This window comes from Mustelus asterias, chromosome 21 (genome assembly GCF_964213995.1).
Source record: "Mustelus asterias chromosome 21, sMusAst1.hap1.1, whole genome shotgun sequence".
Taxonomy (NCBI): domain Eukaryota; kingdom Metazoa; phylum Chordata; class Chondrichthyes; order Carcharhiniformes; family Triakidae; genus Mustelus; species Mustelus asterias.
The window spans coordinates 4,608,690-4,614,960 of NC_135821.1; positions in this window are offsets into that span (position 1 = coordinate 4,608,690).

Consider the following 6,271-nt stretch of genomic DNA (forward strand, 5'->3'; position numbering starts at 1 on the left):
TCTGGAATATTTTTAACCCCCTGCTCTGCCCTCCCCGTCCACCCCCCCCAAACCCCGTCCACCCCCCCCCCCCGTTGCCTCTGCTGCCTGCCAGCTCTGCGAAAATGTGCGAGGCAGTTCCAGAAGAGGAAAAAGAGTTGTATCTGGAGAGAGAGAGAAAGGCGTTACTGTAATGCTGCGTCCAATCTGTTTTGAATGTTTTGCTTGTTCATTAAGTTGTATAGATTTTTTTTTTAATGGCAAGTTCCCTCCCATACTGTTTCTGTATTAGGTTATTCTGGCCACCGTGTGATGGAATGTTAACAAATGTAGTTCTCACTCTATACATCAGAGACCTGCTCGCGCCACCCCCCCTCTGTCCTCTTCCCTTGGGATGCAATAGGAAGGGAGAAGGGTTGGCTCACCATCGTAGTTCCTGTAAGGTCTCAAGCCATTGCATTCTTCCGAGCTGCCTCGCTGTAAGTTTAAATGATCATTTTGCTAACTCCCCCTCCTCCCCCCACTCCGTGGCGGGGGTGCATGCTTGTGCAACGTAACTGCAAAGCAAGGCGGCCTCTTCGGAACTGACTGCTTCTATATCCGCGCGTCCTATTCCCACCTCGTGCTGGTCATGAACGCACCTGTGTGTGTTTTGTTTTTCATGTTGCCAAGTTATTCTGATGTTGGTGTAACTCATGTGATTGTCGAAAAAAAAATAACTCACGGCTTAGTTTTAATTTAAAGCGATTTCACCCAATCTGTGATGTTTAATTTTTACCGACCACACTTTATTTCAAAAACAATAAAAAAAACCAACTCAAGTTATGTTTAACTGTCCCTTAAAATGTCACCTGCTCTTGCCTTTTATTCTGCCGGGTAGCCCTACTTCACTGTGCCCGACACAAACATCTCTTGGGGCGGCACGGTGGTTAGCACTGCTGCCTCACAGCGCCAGGGATCCGGGTTCAATTCCATCCGCATGTCTGCGTGGGTTTCCTCCCACACGCCAAAGATGTGCAGATTAGTGGGGGGGGGAGGGGGGGATTGGCCATGCTAACTTGCCCCTTAGTGCCCAAAGATGTGCAGGTTAGGTGGATTGGCCATGCAAAATTGTCCCTTAGTGTCCAAAGATGTGTAGGTTAGGTGGATTGGCCGTGCTAAATTGCCCCTTAGTGTTCAAAGATGTGCAGGTTAGGTGGATTGGCCATGCTAAATTGTCCCTTAGTGCCCAAAGATGTGCAGGTTAGGTGGATTGGCCATGCAAAATTGTCCCTTAGTGTCCAAAGATGTGTAGGTTAGGTGGATTGGCCATACTAAATTGTCCCTTAGTGTCCAAAGATGTGTAGGTTAGGTGGATTGGCCGTGCTAAATTGCCCCTTAGTGTTCAAAGATGTGCAGGTTAGGTGGATTGGCCGTGCTAAATTGCCCCTTAGTGTTCAAAGATGTGCAGGTTAGGTGGATTGGCCATGCTAAATTGTCCCTTAGTGTCCAAAGATGTGCAGGTTAGGTGGATTGGCCGTGCTAAATTGTCCCTTAGTGTCCAAAGATGTGCAGGTTAGGTTGATTGGCCCTCCAAGTTGTCCCTTAGTGTCGGGGGGAGTAGTGGGGTGAATATGTGGGGTTATGGGCATAGGGACTTGATGGGATTGTTGCTGGTGCATGCTCGATGGGCCGAATGACCTCCCCCTGCACTGAGGGATTGTATGCTTTGGTTTAGTGTTTTGCTTAAAAAAAAGGGAAGATTTAGTTCTGGTGCCTGTGCTGTTAGTGGAACCAGCTCTGGTGTGGACTTGGGGTCGCAGCTCAGCTGAGTAACCTTGGGGTTTCCTTTTGGCTGGGGCAAGGCGAGGAATCTGACTCGCTCGCTGCAATGGGAGAATTGGGCTTGAGGATGGCAGCATAGGGCAGGGTCAGGCACAGACCTGGTCAAACAGCCCGGTGCCCCATGAAGAATGGCCATGTGGAGCTGGTGCCCACAGCATTGTAAGTTCGTTAGCATTCTTCAGTTTTTCCTGTTTGGCCATTTCAACAGCACTTGGGTGCAGGAACTTGTAGATAAGCAGATTACCAGTGTGCCTAACAGAAGGTGGGGGGGGAACATCCTTAAAGAGAAAAGCAGTTCCCTGGCAATTTTCATTAAACTATGAACCCGCTGCTCGCTCTTGCGTGTGGCACGTCTTGTGACAAATGTTTGTCCAGCTTTGTGTTGCTCAGGCTCTGACGAAGGGTCATCCAGACTCGAAACGTTGGCTCTATTCTCTCTCCGCAGATTTTCGCTGACATTTTCCAGCATTTTCTGTCTGCGTTGCACCTGCTTGTCCTCAGGCTGGGCGTCCGTGATTGCAGCATTAGGTTCTGCCAGGTTCTTTTTTCCAACCACTGCCTCAACACAGACCCATGCGGTCACGTAACTTCCCACTCAGCTATTTTGCGGCACAGCGGTTAGTACTGCTACCTCACAACGCCGGGGACCCGGGTTCGATTCCCGGCTTGGGTCACTGTGCAGAGTCTGCATGTTCTCCCCGTGTCTGCGTGGGTTTCCTCCCAGTCTCAAGACGTGGTGCATTGGCCATGCTAAATTCTCCCTCAATGCAGCCAAACAGGCACTGGACTGTGGCGACTAGGCGATTTTCACAGTAACTTTATTGCAGTGTGAATGTAAGCCTACTTGTGACTAAAACAGTATGGGGTCTTTTTTCACCCCTCCTGCCTCCCGCCCCCCCACCCCCCCCAAACTCCTACAATTCAGCCCATCAGAGGAATGCTTCCAATCTGACAACTGCTTGCTTTTGAGTGATGTATCTGATAGTGCTGAGGCAAATGTTAATGTTTTGTGACCAGACTTGCGTGTTTGCTGGTAAGAGTCTAATTCTGCCAAACTAAAGGTGCTCATCACTTAACAGTTTATTTATTAGTGTCACGAGTAGGCTGACATTAACACTGCAATGAAGTTACTGTGAAAATCCCCTAGTCGCCGCACTCAGGCTCCTGTTCGGGTACTCTGAGGGAGAATTTAGCACGGCCAATCCACCTAACCAGCACGTCCTTCGGACTGTGGGAGGAAACCGGAGCACCCGGAGGAAACCTGTGCAGACTCCACACCGACCCAAGCCGGGAATTGAAACCGTGTCCCTGGCACTGTGAGCAGAGCTAACCACTGTGCCGTCCAACAGTGGGCGTCTTTGAATGTTGTAGATATGAATCCTGGTATTGCTGCAAGAGCAGCGAAGACTCCATCCTCTAGTCTCCCTGCAGCTGAAGAAACCTGTTCCTTTGGCTTGGTTTTTCTTATGAATATAATAAATTGAAGCCTTTTATGATCCGACTGAGTCAGTCTTCCAATTGTGTGCTTTTAAAAAGGGAGGTTTTGGGGTTACAAAAGTAGAACCTATGATGAGAGGCCACCAACCTAAAATGTTGACTTGATTTTCTCTCCACAGATGCTGCTGGCCCTACTGAGTATTTCCAGCATTTTCTGTTTTTTAACTACAGGCTGTTGCTTTATCTGAGACTAGTTAATTCGGTAAAGACTTGGGGAGGTCTGAGGCTGGAATTATTGAAAGGGTAAAGTCTGCCACGTCAAAAGTTTATTTGGTATCGCAAGCTTTCGGAGTGCTGCTCCTTCATCAGGTGAGTCAACACTCCGAAAGCTCGTGATACCAAATAAACCTGTTGGACTTTAACCTGGTGTTGTGAGACTTCTTACTGTGCTTACCCCAGTCCAACGCTGGCATCTCCACATCATGCCAAAGAGTAGTTAGCACTGCTACAGTGGTTAGCACTGCTGCCTCACAGTGCCAAGGACCCGGGTCCGATTCCTGGCTTGGGTCACTGTCTGTGCGGAGTCTGCACATTCTCCCCAGGTCTGTGTGGGTTTCCTCCGGATGCTCCGGTTTTCTCCCGCAGAATCATACAGCGCCCTTCGGCCCATCAGGTCCGCACCAACACATGAAATGCCTGACCTCCCATCTAATCCCATTTGCCAGCACTTGGCCCATAGCCCTGAATGTTATGATGTGCCAAGTGCTCATCCAGGTACTTTTTAAAGGATGTGAGGGTATTTTGGAGTCAACCGCATTGCTATGGCTCTGGAGTCACATGTAGGCCAGACCGGACAAGGACAGCAGATTTCCTTCCCTAAAGGGGACATTAGTGACGCAGATGGGTTTTTCCAACAATTGACAACGGTTTCAGCATCATCAGTGGACTCTTAATTCAAGATTTTTATTGGATTCAAATTTCATCATTTGCCGTGGTGGGATTCGAACCCGAGTCCCCAGAGCATTACCCTGGTTCTCTGAATTAGTCTGGTGATGATACCACTATGCCACCGCTTCCCCTCTGATGTTGTTCTTGTTTTCTCTTCCAAAATATACTTCATTCATAACATTTATGAAAGTGCATTCTGAAATGCCTCAGTAGAATTGTAATATTTGCAATGTATATTATTCCTTGAAGGGTGTACAGCCAAGGGTTTTATTTTATTTTTCTTCCCCCATTCTTAATGTTACAAAGTCAATGCTCAGAATGGACCGGGCAAACCCTTGTCTGCTCCAAAAATCAAATTCCAATTGAATTCAATTGCTTTTCAGCTTGTAAATCCCGTTAGCACAATTCATGATCCACACAAGGCAGAGACACGAGATCCAAGCTGACAAGACAAGGCATTGCACCCCATCTTGCTCTGGAGACCTATTTATATTATCCTGGCAAAGGTTCATCCAGACTCAAAACATTGGCTCTATTCCGGGTTCGATTCCGGGCTAGGGTCACCGTCTGTGCGGAGTCTGCACGTTCTTCCCCTGTCTGCGTGTGTTTCCTCCGGGTGTCAGAGTCATAGAGGTTTACAGCATGGAAACAGGCCCTTCGGCCCAACTTGTCCATGCCGCCTTTTTTTTTAAACCCCTAAGCTCATACCAATTGCCCGTGTTTGGCCCATATCCCTCTATACCCATTGTACCCATGTAACTGTCTAAATGCTTTTAAAAAAATAAAATTGTACCCGGCTCTACTGCTATCTCTGGCAGCTTGACACTCACCACCCTGTGTGTGAACAAATTGCCCCTCTGGACACTTTTGTATCTCTCACCTTAAACCTATGCCCTCTAGTTTTAGACTCCCCTACCTTTGGGAAAAGATATTGACTATCTACCTTGTCTATGCCACTCATTATTTTATAGACACTATAAGGTCATCCCTCAGCCTCCTACACTCCAGAGAAAAAAGTCCCAGTCTATTCAGCGTCTCCTTATAACTCAATCCATCAAGTCCCGGTAGCATCCTAGTAAATCTTTTCTGCACTCTTTCTAGTTTAATAATATCCTTTCTATAATTGGGTGACCAGAATTGCACACAATATTCCAAGTGTGGCCGTACCAATGTCTTGCACAACTTCAACAAGACGTCCCAACTCCTGTATTCAATGTTCTGACCGATGGAACCAAGCATGCCGAATGCCTTCTTCACCACTCTGTCCACCTGTGATTCCACTTTCAAGGAGCTATGAACATGTACCCCTAGATCTCTTTGTTCTGTAACTCTCCCCAACGCCCTACTATTTATTAACTGAGCAAGTCCTGCCCTGGTTCAATCTACCAAAATGCATCACCTCGCATTTGTCTAAATTAAACTCCGTCTACCATTGGTCAGTCCACTGGCCCAATTGATCAAGATAATTGGGTGCTCCGGTTTCCTCCTACAGTCCGAAAGACGTGCTGGTTAGGGTGCATTGGCCGTGCTAAATTCTCCCTCAGTGTACCCGAACAGGCGCCGGAGTGTGGCGACTAGGGGATTTTCACAGTAACTTCACTGCAGTGTTAATATAAGCCTTCTTGTGACAAACTATTCTCTCTCCACAGATGCTGTCAGACCTGCTGAGATTTTCCAGCATTTTCTGCTTTTGTTTCAGATTCCAGCATCTGCATTAATTTGGTTTTTATCTGTAATTATTATGACTGATTCTCAGGAGCAGCCTTTGTGCTACTGCCCTATCTCTTAGAGCCAATGTCCAATTCATATTATGTTTTTAATTCATTCGTGGGACATGGGTGTTGCTGGCTGGCCAGCATTTATTGCCCATCCCTAGTTGCCCCTTGAGAAGGTGGTGGTGAGCTGCCTCCTTGAATCGCTGCAGTCCACGTGCTGTGGGTTGACCCACAATGCCATTAGGGAGGGAATTCCAGGATTTTGACCCAGTGACTGCGAAGGAACGGCCGATATATTTCCAAGTCAGGATGGTGAGAGGCTTGGAGGGGAACTTGCAGGTGGTGGTGTTCCCATGTATCTGCTGCTC